Source organism: Chelonia mydas, chromosome 2, assembly GCF_015237465.2.
Source record: "Chelonia mydas isolate rCheMyd1 chromosome 2, rCheMyd1.pri.v2, whole genome shotgun sequence".
In the NCBI taxonomy this organism is placed as follows: Eukaryota; Metazoa; Chordata; order Testudines; family Cheloniidae; genus Chelonia; species Chelonia mydas.
In genome coordinates this window covers 128470306-128485910 of record NC_057850.1, presented here as the reverse complement: position 1 = coordinate 128485910, position 15605 = coordinate 128470306, and the positions used below count along the sequence as shown (strand labels likewise).

The window sequence follows — 15605 nt, the reverse complement described above, 5'->3', positions numbered from 1 at the left end:
ACAAAACCCCCATTCATGAAACATTAAGGATGCACATTTTAGTGAAAGGAGAACTAGATTATTTTTGTCTAATATGAATAATTCCCCCACATTGGGCTCAATTCTCTACTGCACTGAGTCTTCAGGGATCACATCTCAGGGGAACTTGTGGGTGATGGGGATGGAGCGGAAGGTGCTCCTTAATCATCTTTCCATTGATTTGATTATATACCACCTGGAGGCCAATACGGCCTCCTCTAAATTATGCTAGCTTCAGCCACAATGCTGGCCAGGATTTAGCAGACAACTGTGCACTCCACCCTGCCCCTGACATGCCTCCTATGTAGAGATGCTACCAGCTTTGCATTAGCTGAGAATTTCCTATGTCAAAGGTCATCTTCAGTGGCAGAGCAAAGCACACCAAATGGAATGAATGGTTAGGCTACTATAACTAATGTATTTACTGGGGATAATCCTTACCAAAATACTCCCCAGATTTTGGATTGCTTAAATTTCAAAATGCTCACCTGTATTTTATCTCTAACATATTTAATGTGCAAAAGTAGTGCATACAAAAAACTGCATTTAAACAACTTTATTAAGGTTGCAAAGCCAAGCACTCAGAAGTTACAAAATGCCAGAATAAAGGTTGCTTCTGCAACATTAATTCACCCCCCTTGTGCATGTGAATTATGATACAGTCTTTAATTACATGATCACATACTATGTTTTAAAGCAGGATCCCTACCTCATTCAGAGCACAGGCTGGACCTGTTCTGGGAAATGAATCAAGCTTGTGTAGTAATCCCTTCCTGGACTTCTGGCAGCAATATCCCCTCTCCCTGCCTCTTTTGTCCCTTTGTCCCAGGTTTTTTTTCTTTCTTTTTTCCCAGCAACTGACCCAGTTCTCCCTTCATATCCACAGCTTCTTGTGAAATCTGTCTCTCCTCTCCTTGCCCCTCTTCATCCCCCATGGTTTCCTCGTCCCAGTATCCCTGTCCATTCTCCCTCAGTTCCTTATCTGATCTCAGTGCTTTCCCTTCCCAATCAAATAGCTCCCAGTCACCTCCTTTTGCTTCACCAGGTCCAAGTCCCAGTTTTGTCCACTTCTAGCTCCCAGTCTCCTTGCCTAAACAGTCCTAGTCTCACCATACTCTTGTCCCAATCTACTCATTTCCCACCCATAGTCCGGCTTCTGTTTCCTCTGCATTCAAATCAGGTGGCTTCCTTCCAGGGGTAAGGGTCATGGAGAGCACAAGAGAGATAAGCTGCCTGCTCTCAGTCACTTTTAAAAGTGCAGACCCGTAATTTCACATTCAGTTAGAAGTATATTTTCCCCCTGGTGAGCATTTGTCTCCTATTAGCAATAATTGGGGCTATGCATGTACATGGAAGGGAAAATACATCACATAGACCTAATTTTGAGCAACAGGAAGAATCTGGAAATCACTTATTTACTAATCTATTTCTCTTCTTGCATTAGTTTTTCCATTAGATGACACTAGCAGTACTGATTTTGTACAGATTGCAAATCATTAACTGCTTATTTTCTTAATTCTTTTTCTGATTTGGATAATGTCTTTCCTTCTCCTGCTCATCTCCTTTCCACTCAAAGTGCTAATTTCCCTTTAAAATCTGTTTCTTCTGCTGAAGTCAGCATAGATCTAAACAAATTGAATTATTCTAAACAATGTGCTTCCAATGTGCTCACAATGGGACCAAAACTTATTGTCCTAAAATGTCAAGTCACTTAATTTTAGGACAATATCTTTTTCCCCCTCTGTTTTGACTTCTTTTGTGTATGTGCGTGCCTTGTAGCAGATCTGAATACTGTACTTATTTATTTCTGCTTTTCCAAAAGCCATCAATAAATTCAACTTGCAATGAAGAGAGGAAATATGTGTAGATGCATTTCTTGTTTAGTTAGCAAAAGATTTCCATTCCATTTAATCTCTTACAAATAAGCTGATCTCTAACACCAAAATAAACTGCAAGCAAGCCTCTTCTTAATGTTTCGTGTTAGTGATGGGGCAAATCCTGACCCCCGATCCTAATGCATCTAAATGATGTATGGGGTGAAAATTGTTCAGAATACCAGTTAGGGCTCTCTTCCTTTCCATCACTCTTAATGACTCCACCATCCTTGCTCACCCACACTTTCAACATTGGTGTTATGTTCAGGTCTTCCCTTTATTCACCTTTCTGTACATTTCTAACAAGATTCATGGAGTTTAAGTCCAAGACGGACCATTAAATTATCGTCTGATTTTCTGTAGGTCGCAGGCCTGTACATTTCTCCATTACCCCAATTTTGAGTCCAATAATGTGTTTGACTAAAGCATACCCTGCAGAAAGGCTTTGATTTTAAGACATCAAAAGATGGAGAATCCTCCATTTCCCTTGGTAGTTTGATCCAATGGCTGATCACCCTCGCTATTAAAAATGTGTCCCTTATTTCCAATTTAAATCCAGGTGACTTCAGCTTCCAGCCACTGGTATTATCCTTGGGTATTATCCTGGTTGCTGCTATATTAAAGAACCCTTTAATACCCAGTATTTTCTCCCAATGAAGGTACATATGCAGTGTAATCAGCCCACCTCTTCATGTTTCTGATAAACTAAACTAGTTTCTCACTGTAAGGTATTTTGCTCAGCCCTTGGAACATTTTGGTGGCTCTTTTCACCACCTTCTCCAATCTTTCAACATCCTTTAAATAGGTGAGACACTGGAACTGTATGCAATATTCCAGTATCAGTCTCACCAATGCTGTATACAGAGATAAAATTACCACCCTACTAGGGCTGGGCAGGAAATGGTTTCCCTGCCCCAGGAAAAATTTGTGATTACAAAATATTTTCCCATTCTGTGTCAGGATGCAACAGAGGCATTTTGAGATTTTTCATGAAAATGAGAGTGTGATACCAGAACAGCCAGTAGCCCAGAGGTTATGGCACTCATCTGGGATATGGGCATCCCAAGTTCAGGTTCCTACTCAGCCTGATTCATGAGCAGGGGTCTAATCAGTTGTATGTGATAGAAGAGGAAAGAGACCTAGGCATGTTTGTTGATCATCTGATAGCTATGAGCCACCAATGTACTGTAGCTGCAAAAAAGGCAAATGTGATCCTAAGATGTAGTAGGGAAGGCAATTCCAGTAGAGAGAGGAAGAGGGATGACAAAGCCCTGGCTGGGATGATATAGTTGTGGATTGGCCCTGCTTTGAGCAGCGGGTTGGACTAGATGTCCTCCTGAGGTCCCTTCCAACCCTGATATTCTATGATTCTATTAATGCTATTGTACAAGGCATTGGTAAAATTTCATCTGGAATGCTGTATACAGTTCCAATCACCAAATTCAAGACAGGTTAATTCAAATTAGAGCAAATGTGTAGGTATAGAGCTTGCTAGGTATGAGTAAACTTGCATATAGCTTGATTTGAGTGCAAGGTTAAACTGTAAACAAAGGTGTGACAGGCTGTGTACTGAAGGTGGTGTATGGGGGGTAACTGAGATAAGTGGGAACACCCTGAATTGATAAACTTGAAATGTAGACAATGTGAGGACATAAGCAGTTGGTCCTTATGCAATCTGCAGAATATTTGTCCTTATATGATCTGTAAAATGTCCAAGACAATTAGATTCAAGAAGTATAGATGTTAGTAGCTAGGAAAAATGTATATATGCTGTGTAGTGGGTCATATAACTTGGGATAGTGGTATCCATCCTATACCTAAACTTCCTGTATCTGGGCCTGGCTAGCATGGGCATCGATCTTTTACATGCCTAATAAAGATACCTGAGAGATGAGCTAGAGTCTAACTGAGTTTTTGGATCCCAGAGAAATGGATGATGTGTCTAAATAAAACCCGTGGAAAAGGTCTCAGAGAAAATCCCAAGAAGAGACAGAGTACAGCTACTACAATGATCATCACAATGAGATGAGATGGGATGAGAGCCCATCTTACGAGAGGTGACTAAAAGAGCTTGACTTGTTTAGCTTAGCAAAACAAAGGCTGAAAGGGGATATGATTTCTTTCTATAACTATATTGGAATGTAAATACCAGGGAGAGTAAGAGCTGGGTAAGCTAAAGACCAATGTTGGCCCAAGAACAAATGGGTATAAACTAGCCATGAATAAGTTTAGGCGGAAAATTAGAAGATTTTTTACCACCAGAAGAGTGAAGTTCTGGGATAGCCTCCCAATAGGATTTGGGGGGGGGGGGGGGGGGGGGGGGGGGAGAACCAAATTATTTTTAAGAGCTTGATAAATATGACTGGGATTGTATGAGACTGCTGCCTGTGATGGTGGAGTGCTGGCCAGGGCAGTTCTGGGGGTCCCTTCTTGTTCACGTTTTATGATCCTAAAATCTCATGCTTCAGGATTTCTTCTGGTAACCTATAGGGGTCAGGAAGAAAATTATTTCCCCCCAATGTATTCTGGCATGGTGCTTTTTGTTTTTATTTTTTTCTCCTTCTTCCGAAGCATGAGAGATGGCCACAGCTGGAGATGGGACACTTGATGGGGTAGGCCAGTGCTCTGAGGTGGCACAGAGAATTCTCTTTCTCAGGTGCTTGATTGGGAGGCTTTGCTAACATGCTCAGGGTCTAGCGGATCATGATATTCAGGGTTCACAAGTAATTTCCCCCCAGGTCAAATTGGCAGTGATGTTGGGACTTTTGCCTTCCTCTGCAGTGTTGGGCCTGGGTCACTTGCTAGAATCATCTGAATATATCTCCCTAAATCAATTCCCTGTCATTGTAGGGGTCTTGGGCATTGATGCACCTATGTCCCTCCTATTCTCTGCCTGTGGCCCACAGGACTTTAGTCTCCTGAGGGTTGTAATAGTTCCGTCTGATTCTGTATGTTGACTTGGTTTGTGAGTGCTGGGTGGCATTGAAGGCCTGTGATACACAGGAGGCCAGACTCAAGGATATGACGGTCCCTTCTGGCCTTAAACTTGATGACTCCGATTCCTAGATTCTTGTCAGAGTCACTGCTTTCTGGGAGACAGTCCTCCATTCTCTAGGTATGGCCTGCACGACTTGTTCCTAGATGTATGACTTTGCATTTGTCTTTACTGAAACAAATTTTTTGGATGGGCCCAGGTCACCAAGAGATCCAGATTGCTCTGTACTACTGCCCTGTCACTATTTACCATTCCTCAAAACTTTATGTCATACACAAATTTTAGCAGCAGTGATTTTATATTTATTTCTAGATAATTGATACTGTTGAAAAGTGTCGGGCCTAGTACTGACATCTTGAGAAACTTACTTGAAGCACCCCGTTCAATGGTGAATTCCATTTGATTACTTTCTTTTTAGTGCTGTTAGCCAGCCATTCTTAATCCACTAAATGTGTGACTTATTGACAGTGTATAGTGATATTTTAAAATCAGAATATCATGTTGTACTAAGTCAAACACCTTACAAAAGTTGAAATACATCCACACAGCTAGTTTTTGTCAGCCAAACATGTAAAGTCCTCCAAGAATTAATCGGGTTTCTTTGACAAAACCTATTCTCCATAAAATCATGTTGACTGGTACTAATTATATATCTATCATTTAATTCTTTATTAATTAACTCTCAAGCGAGATTTTCCATTATTTTGTCCAAAATTGATATCAGGATAACTCTGCTTTAGTTACCCAGCTCATCCTGTCTGCTCTTTTTGAATATTGGTACAATAGCAGTATTATCCCAGTCTCCTGGAATTTTCCTGGTATTCTCAGATTTATTGCAAATGAGCATGAGAAGGCCAGAGATCTCCTCAGCTAGTTCTTCTAGGACTCTGGGGTACAATTATCTGGGCCTACTGTTTTTTTGTTGTTGTTGTTTTTTAAATGGCCATCATATTACAGTTGAGTTATCATATGAATAATAAAACAAAATTTATGTACCAGCTCACTCTGACAAACACCCTCCCTGGCTTATGCTTCATGTCAAAGTGAGCGTCCACTTGTAGTTTATCTCCTGTATAAACTGCTATGAGCTACTCTGCAGCCAACTTTATTGAAGAGGGGCTTGGGCAAAATGCTTTAGACGGTAAGATTCAAACTGTTTTATGTTGGTGGAATTCCACAACCAAAAGCTTTAATCTCAAAAATACAAAGCCCCCATCTCAGCAAGTTTCAGCCTATGCTGTGTGAGAATGAACAGATCAATCAACAAATGTACATGTAGTCTGAGCCCACCACAGGGAATACACCTCTACCCTGATGTAACGCGACCCGATATAAGACGAATTTGGATATAATGCAGTAAAGCAGCGCTCTGGGGGGGGGGGGGGGGGGGCTGCACGCTCCAGCGGACCAACGTGTCAGCGTGTCTGGCTCCGACACGCTGCTCTGAGCGGTGTGTTAAGGGTGCCGGGCCAGGGCCGAGGGGTTGGATAAGGGGCAGAGGATCTTGGGGGGGTGGTCAGGGGACAGGGGGGTTGTATGGTTCGGAGGTTCTGGGGGTTAGGGCCGTCAGGGGATGGGGGCGTTGGATAGGGCGTGGGAGTCCTGGGGGGCCTGTCAGGGTGTGGGGGTGTGGATAGGTGCCGGGGCAGTTAGGGGACAGGGAGCGGGGGGGGTGGATGGGTCGGGGGTTCTGAGGAGTCAGTCAGGGGATGGGAAGTGACTATTAATAACAGAAATGCTTGAGGCCAAAGCAAGTTCGATATAACACAGTTTCATCTATAACACGGTAAGATTTTTTGGCTCCCGAGGACTGCGTTATATTGGGTAGAGGTGTATTTCATACACACAAATCATGTACATCTTTTTCTGTCTTTATTTGCAGATGGTTTGTGCTTCTCTATTTTTTTCTCTTCATCAGTTATGGGAATACTGTTCACTCTTCAGCCTCTCAGGCTGTATTGAGAGAACTATAGAAGTTCTTCTTCTTGTTCTTGTTATTTTATGGAGTCATTTTAGTGCCCATGACTGAGTTGTATATCAAAGCTCAAATTAGTTATCTTTTGCCAGCAGAAAGCTATTTCATTTGCTATTAATGATACATAAATAATTGCATAATAATGCTCCAATTTATTAATCCTTTTTCTTCTTTATTTATTAATAGCACTGGTTATTTTTTCAGATATTTTGATATATATATATATATATATATATATATATATTGCTGCAGTCTTTGCTTCTAGTGTGGGTGTTATTTGTATTGTATTGTAGTTTTTCACTGGAATGTTTTATAAAATATCACAAAGTGAATAGTATTCATTAAATCAGTGCTATTGTCTTAGTTGAAAACAATATGCAACTGCAGATTATATTTATCCTTATGCTAAAGATGCATTATATATTTGTTGTGAATGGAAATAGACTTTTTTTTTTTGGTAGTATAGCAACATATGCTTGATTCCCTGTAGTCCTCAAAGGCATTATTGCATGTGAAATGTTTCCATCACACTGCAGGATTTTAAATTTTTTAAAGATATCTTTGTCAAAGCTTATTTGTAAGGAAATGCAAATAGTTTCAATCCAGAGCTGATGCTAGCTCACTGGGAGCCCTAAATAGGAATATTTTGCCCCACCCCCATACTAAAACAGGTTAGGTCTTACAATAAAAGTGAATAGGGGACCCCTTGAGCTGCCAGGGCCCTAAGCAATTGCTTAGTCTGCTTATGCTTATCGCCAGCTCAGTTTCAGTCACATCCTTAGATTTTCCAATTTTCCACCTGTAAGAAGAGCATATTTTAATTTCCCAGCCACGTTCATAAAGGATGTTAACATAATAAAATTAACAGGTTTAGGGTCTGGTTTTGCAGCAATGATGCCAATTGTTTTCAGTGAGAAGGATGTGTAAAGAATAACTGGCAAATCACACAGAGAACAAGTGGATCCCTTCTATAGTCACACTTAGGGCTGGCTGGTCTACACTACTGCTTAAGTCGATGTAACTTACATCACTCAGGGCTGTGAAAAAGACACCCCCCCCGAAGCAATGTAAGTTACATAGACTTAAGTGCTGTCCACACTAGTGTTGGTGGGAGTCGCTCTCCTGCTGACATAGCGTCCGCCTCTCTTGGAGGTGGAGTAATTATGTTGATGGGAAAGCACTCTCCTGTTGCCATAATGCATCTTCACCTGATGCAATACATGAGCACAGCTGCATCAATGCAGCTGTGCCAATGTAGTGCTGTAGTGTAGACTTGCCCTGTAACAATAGCATTAAAGTAGACTTTTGTTCTATATTTATGTTGTGTATAGTGAAACATTTTTATATTTGTGTAGAGCACTGGCCTATCAAGTCTATCTAATTTCTCACATTAGTCTGTGTCTAAGGCAGAGGTGGGCAAACTACGGCCCGTGAGCCACATCCAGCCCGCTGAACCGTTCTGCCCAGCTCCTGAGCTCCTGGCCTGGGAGGCTTGCTCCCGGCCCCTCCCCCGCTGTCTTTCCTCCCGTTCAGCCTCAGCTCACTGTGCCACGGATGCAATGCTCTGGGCGGCGGGGCTGCAGAGCCACAGCCTGACCTGATGCTCTATGCTGCGCAGTGCGTGGCTGGCTCCAGCCAGGCAGCGTGGCTGCCTGTCCTGGTGGGGCCACACTGCCAGCCACCGGTGCTCCAGGCAGCATGGTAAGGGGGCAGGGAGAAGTGGGGGTTGGATTGAGGGCAGGGAAGTTCGGGGCATGGTCGGGGCCGCAGGTGTGGATAGGGGTTGGGGTGATCAAAGGGCTGGGAACGGGGGGGTTGAATGGGGGCGGGGTCCCGGGGGGCAGTCAGGAAGGAGGGGGGGTTGGATGGGGTGGTGGGGGACAGTTAGGGGCAGAGGGTCTGGGGATGGTCAGGGAGAAGAGGTGGCTGGATGGGGCAGGGGTCCTGGGGGGGCAGTCAGGAAGGAGAGCGGGGGTTAGATGCGGTGGCGGGGGGCAGTTAGGGGCAGGGAGTCCGGGGAGGTCAGGAGACAGAAAGCAGGGGGGGTGGATGGGGCAGAGATCCCGGGGGGGCCGTCAAGGGGGGTGAGAAGCAGGGGGGGTCAGATGGGGGGGGCCAGGCCATGTCTGGCTGTTTGGGAAGGCACAGCCTCCCCTAACCAGCCCTCCATACAATTTCTGAAACCCGATGCAGCCCTCAGGCCAAAAAGTTTGCCATCCCCTGGTGTAAGGGATTATAGCAAGAGGAAACTCTGCCTCCCCCAATAGTTCACCCAGACAATGGTGCAAGTCTGTGTACATGGGGAAAAAATTATTCTTGACCCCAGCAGGCAATTATCCTTGCTTTTGTGAAGATACACATTTAATAAATAAGGATGAAATTTTGCTCTGTAATACATATGCACACATTGCATTTAAGCAGGACATCTGGATGAAAATGATTGATAAAGGAGCCAACTGGAATAAGGACAAGAAAAAAAGAAAGACAATGGAAACAGGGCAGAGAATTGAAACAACAGGAAAAAAAAAGAGAGAAGGGAATGCAGAGAAGGCTAAAGTTTGTGTTTGGGATTAGACATAGGCCTAAACTGCAGAGCTCAGATTTTGACTGGAACTTCATAAAAGTTCAAACCCATGGAGATTTGGCCACTACAGATATAAGGATGAGAAATAAAGGCTGGATCTGTATTGATATCCAAGCTTTGTCCAATGTCCAGGTGCGTTTGGGACGTTCTCTTGTTTGTGAGATCATTAAAATGATTTGAACTGGAAAGGTTGCGAACTCCTGCTCGAGACCTTGAACTTCACCACTTTGGTATGGCTTTTTATTGATTGATTTAAATCTCAAATCAATCAACGGATTAACTACCTTAGAAAATTTTAAAAATACTTTGCAATAGCAACATCTTACATAAACCTTCAGGTCCACTTGTAGTGCTGGGGAAAAATAACTTGCCAGCTATTTCTGCTTTGTTCAGTTATTGCATATTGTATCTAGCAACAAAGACTTTTAGCAGTGAAAGACAAGTTTCAGGCTTTTCTCCTGAACCCACAGAACTGTCAAAACCAATCATATACACAATAAGATTGCACTGCAGTATTTCACAGGCACTCATACTTTTATTCTTCTTTTAACCTGACATTGATTTTTAAGACATACAGTATTTTATCACTTAAGGAGCTGTAATAATGTGCTAGCAAGAAGTACTGCTATTTTGTAATTTGGAAATAACTGGACTGTGTCCCTGTTCATTTGATTAGTTAAGGACACTGTCATTCTCTAATCTGTTTAGGTACTTACAACAGCAATGAAGGCAATATATCTGAGCACCTCTTTGGTTTTTTTTGGATTTAGCCTCATAACACCCACAAAGTCAAGAAGTCCTATCAGTGACATTTTCCAAATAAGAAACTGAGGCACAAGACATTATGGGTCAGATTTTCAATGGTATTTATGCGCCTAAAGATGCAGACAGATGCCTAGTCGGATTTTCAAAAGCACCTAAGCAGGTTAGTCACCTAAACACCCCCTGAAATAAATGACTTGCCCAAAGTCACACAGGAAGTCTGTGTCAAAGCTGGGAGCAGAAACTAGGATTCCGATAGCCCAATGAAGTACCTTAATCATAAAGTGATCTGTTGGGTGAAAAATGAGATCTAATTCAATTTAGGCTTAAACAGTTTTTTAGCCTTTATTATGTACATTTTATTTTTTAAGATAATGCTATTATCACACATGAATTACATATTCATGCAAAAACAGAAAAGGCAAGAAAAGTAGTTTGATCAAGAAATGTCTGCTGAGGACAGGGTGACTCTTCAAATCTCTGGTCTCTGATGTGTTTGCCTTGTGTCTTCTCCACTGTTATTGTTAGTCATTTCTCTTTTATCCGCAGTTCCATAACTTTGCACAGACACAGTTTACCAAGTGTGACAAGGTCGGGCCAGCTGGCTACAGGAGAGTGATTTTTTATTTTTTATTTTTTGGATGGAGCAAGCTCCTATTCCATCTCCCTGTTCCAAAAATTCATTTAATATAAAGCTCTCAGATAGAGAACATATCAGATATTAAACTGATAAGAACAGATTTAAAAATTTTGTTAAAGTTAATGTTTAAAATCAAATTTACACAAGTTAAGAGGGAAGGTACTGTACATCTGGGGTCGGGCTTGGGTTATGGGGGATTGCAAGTATCGATTACAAAGTTCACGAGGTACATACATATCACATAACCAGCATAGATCCAGATTGGGGTGTGGGAGTTTTTAACATGTCAGTGATGAAATGGGCTCAGGTACGCCACCTATGGAATGTATTAAGAGTCCAAGTCAGTATTGGTGTAGAGAATAAGTACATGGCTGGGGTGCGTCCCTCAGTTCATCAGGGAAGGAAATGGATTATTTCCCTGGTCAGTGTTCTCGGTTACTTGACCTGGTACTGTCGGTGTCCTGTGATGTGTTCTGTGTAGATGTCTCTGGACCACCTGATGGTGTCAGGCACCATGAGCTGTCTTATGAGCCGAATGTAGCGTCGACCGACTCCGCACACTCTCAGTACCGGCTCGTTGTGGGGGTCCCATGCACCCAGGGCTCTCATTACCAGGGTGTGGGTCTGGACCTCATAGCCCTGGGCTCTCAGGGTGTCAGCCAGCAGTGTGTACTTCAACGCCTTCCATGCTCGGGCCTCGTGGAAGGCCTATGACCTGTTTTCAAATGGCTCCATGACATCTACCATAAGGACCTTCTTCTTTTCTGTGTCGGTCATGATGATGTCGGGTTGCAGTCAGCTGTCTGTCCCTGGGATCGCAGAGTCGACGGTGATCTTCCCCAGGGACGGCGGGATGGCTTTCACCAGCCGGTTCTGGATGGCATTGTGGTGCCAGGCTCCTGAGTGCAGTTTGCATCCACACAGGGCGTGCAGCAGGGTCTCGTTGGTGCAGCCACACTTCCTGCAGTGCTTGTCCTGGTTGCCGTGGCGGATGGCTCCACTGAGGGGAACGCAGTTGAGTCTGGCCCAGTGGCCGAACCGCCAGTCAGCAAACCTGGTGAAGCTGCCCCTGGGGAGGAACTGGTTGCTGCCATCCCACTTGCTGGACACCTCAAACACCTTGCCCTCGACCAGCTTCCGCTTGAGGTTCTTGGCGTAGTGGCAGCAGATGGCGTCTTTCAGAGTCCTTTCCAGCATCATTCTAGTGGTCAGGGTGACGATGGTGTGGTCCCGGGTCTTTATGTGAGGCACCAGTATTCCCAGCTCCCGGCGCACCTTGCACCACTTCCAGTGGCAGCTGATCTCCTTTTCTAGGTGTCTCGAGGTGTTGCGGGAGCAGGACCAGAGAGGACAGGTCTCCCCCCTCTCTCCCAAATTCAGCTTCCAAGGAGCCGCTGAGGTAAGTGGCGACGTCCTGCTCTGAGGGGGCCTGATGATGCATTTCCTGACTACGTCCCATACGGCTTCCTCTGCGATGCTCCTCACCATCGGGTCCGGGTATGTCAGGAGGCGGAAGGTGTGGGTGATCACCACCATGTCGCACAGGTCGCGCATCCGAGGTACGTTGGCACTGCCCTGCCTATGGGAGATGTAGATGATGTCGGTGCTGGCCCTCTGGGGAAGGAAAAGCCGCTTCCTCACCAGCTGCTTGATGGTGCTGTCAGCCTTGTTCAGGGGTACCTTGGCCACAGCCGATCCCTTGAGGACAAAAGAGATGTGTGGGATCAGGAAGGTATTGAGGGCGTTCATCTTTTGCCAGGGGCTGAGCAGGGAGGAGTTGATTTGGGCTGCGTCCCGCAGGATCTCTGCAATGGTGTCTTCGGGGTCTGTCAGGCACAGACTTCTGTGGGTGTGCCCAGGTGTTGGTATACCTCTCCCTCCTCAAGGGAGGCCATGGGCTCATCCTGGATCAGGAACCGTGTCACCTGGACCAGAGCCCTGGTGCCGCCTTCAACGTGAAGGGAGGTGCACTTTTTGGAGTTGAAGCAGAGGCCCATCCACTTGGTGGCTCGGTGATGTCAAGCATCCGCTGGAGGCTTTCCGAGCTGTTAGCGACCAGGGCCAGATCGTCTGCATAGGCCAGGATTCTGATTTTCTTGCCATCCAGGTTGAAGCCAGTCGGGCCGCTGGAGATGTTTCAGATGAGCAGTTCCATGGTCAGGTTGAAGATGTTGGGGCTGAGGGGGCAGGGAGTTGAGCTAGTTGCTCCTATTGCAGGGCGGTATGGTTACCTGTGGGGCAGCGCTGCCCCGTCTTCTATCTGTGTTGTGCCGGATGGTTTCTATCGCTGAGGCATCTGGTGAGGTTGCTGACTTGCGAGATGGCAGTGATCCTCCTCAAGGCAGGTTCCAGTGTGGGGATTCTGGAGATGGGGCTGGTTCTTTTGGTGGCGTCGTCTTGTTGATCAGTCCTCGAGGCGGGGGTCGTGCTTCCCTCGGTTGGCAGTTGGTCCCCCCTTATGTGCTGTGGCTCTGGGGATGCTGGCTGGGGTGCTGAAGCCAGAGCGTTGTTGGGGGTCAGGGTTGGAATGCTCAGGGTGTCAGTGGGATTGACCTTTGCCATTGTGAGGGGTCCCTTGTAGGTTGTTTGATGTTAGTTACATTTCTTTTGTGTCTTGAAGGGTAGATCGTAGCAGCTACACCGGAAGGTGATCCATTTGTTGTGGGCCTTCCAAACGTGTTTGCTGAGGCCCCCGAGGGTCTGGACTCCACGGAAGGGGAAACAGAAGTGGTAGAGGAGGAGGCCTGTAGGGATCGGGTACTGGAGGTAGATGTAGTCGTCTTCCCTTGTCTCACCATCTGCGCCTCTGTTGTGCCTGCAGACTCACCAGGAGGTTCCTCTCAGTCTGGCAGAGAAGCTTGAGGTGGTGAAGTTGCTCCTGGAGGGGGCTGGACTCACTGGCCACAATATCCCTTTGCCTGGAAGGACAGTGTGCGGCATCGAGATCTTGGGCTGTGGAGAGTGTTCCCCTGGGAGCGGCCTTCCTCCGGGCAGCAGGGTGGTAAGTAGTTTTGGGGTCCCGGGTTGAGGAGGTGGTTCCTTCGGGAGCATCCCTCTCTGGAGCAGCAGGGCAGCGATCAGTATCCTGGTCCTGGGTCATTGTGGGGGCTCCTCTGATAGCAGCCTTCTCTGGAGCAGCAGGGCAGCGCTCAGCATCCTTGTCCTGGGCAGTGGGAGAGGTTCTCTGGGGGTCCTCTTCCTGAAGAGCTGGTGAGATGTTGTTGCTCCTCGATGTGAGGTCCCGAAGAGACATCCACATGGCACCAGGTCTCCCTGCAGAGGTATCCCCAGTGGTTTTCTTCAGCCAGGTGCTGATTTTTTCATCCTTGCTGGTGGTCCGTGTCTTCCTTGAGGCGCCAAGGGTCTTCGAGATGGGCTTCCACTGAGCTTTCTGAGAGGTGGAAGATTCAGGCGCAGTAGCCGAGGGTACAGCTTGGGATGTCTCAGGAGCAGAGAGACGATTTTCTTCCAAAGTAGCAGCAGCAGAGTACATCTTCAAAGCAGCATCGATTTTTTCAAAAATGGCAGCAGGAGAATCCATCTTCAGAGAAGGTGTCCTAACTGTCTATCAAAAGAGATTAAACAGATAAGCACAGATACTACGCTTGATCTTAGCCATGAGGCCGAGAAGCAGGCAGATTAGCCCCAGGTTAAGAAGGTACCTTTTCCCTGGGAAAGGTAACAGGGGCAGTTCCAGAACAATCAGGAACTCGCTGGAACCAGTTAAGGCAGACAGGCTGATTAGGACACCTGGAGCCAAGTAAGAAGCTGCTAGAATCAATTAAGATAGGCAGGCTAATGAGGGCACCTGGTTTAAAAAGGACCTCACTTCAGTCAGTGAGGAGTGTGTGAGGAGCTGAGAGTGAGTTGGCATACTGCTGGAGGACTGAGGAGTACAAGCGTTATCAGACATCAGGAGGAAGGTCCGGTGGTGAGGACAAAAAGGGTGTTGGGAGGAGACTGTGGGGAAGTAGCCCAGGGAGTTGTAGCTGTCACACAGCTGTTGTAGGAGACACTATAGACAGCTGCAATCCACAGGGCCCTGGGCTGGAACCCGGAGTAGAGGGCGGGCCTGGGTTCCCCCCAACTCCCTATTTGATATAAGAGGAGTTGATCTGGACTGTGGGTCCCACCAGAGGGGAAGGTCTCTGGCCTGTCCCCCACCCATTAGGTGCGCCAACAGAGACTGTGGGGATTGTTCTCCTCTTTTTCCCCATGCTGGCCAGTGATGAGGTTAGCTGAGTGAACGGCAGCTTTGTGCCACTAACAAAAGGAGCCAAACTGAGGACTGATGTAAACCTCTGAGGTGAATAAAATCCGCCTGAAAGCACAGAACCCACTAAGGCAGAGGAGGAACTTTGTCACACAAGTTAACTCATCTGTGTATCTATCTATTCTCAACCCCCAATTTATAAACAGTCTCAAGTATAAATCTTAATAACAAATACATTGTTGTTTATCTTCTAAAACTTACTTTTATCTGTCTACTTCTGTCATCCCCACTGGCTCCATCCAGTTCTCATCTTACAATATTTTGTATTCTTCTTACTGGTCTAATTTTGTGGCTTTGGGTTTTTTGTTAGCATGTCTTACTTTGGAGGAAAGGGGTGCACCTGAAGCTAATAATTCCCTCTTGATACTCTGCTTCACCCTGCTATTTACATTGGCCAAGGATTTTACAAATAAGACACAAAAACTAGGTTTCTGGTTTACAGACTTTCTCAGCAAAATTCAAAGTGCTGTATCTGAAGAAATAC

General features: G+C 45.6%; 1 non-coding gene and 1 pseudogene across 1 annotated transcript; both read right to left on the bottom strand.

Moving 5' to 3' along the window:
- Positions 1-10794: 10794 nt before the first annotated feature.
- On the bottom strand, positions 10795-10971 carry LOC114019520 (annotated as a pseudogene).
- A 3326-nt stretch (positions 10972-14297) lies between these two features.
- On the bottom strand, positions 14298-14483 carry LOC114019521. Its single transcript, XR_003564574.1, has one exon. It is a non-coding gene; the product is annotated as a U2 spliceosomal RNA (small nuclear RNA).
- Between the last annotated feature and the right edge of the window lie 1122 nt (positions 14484-15605).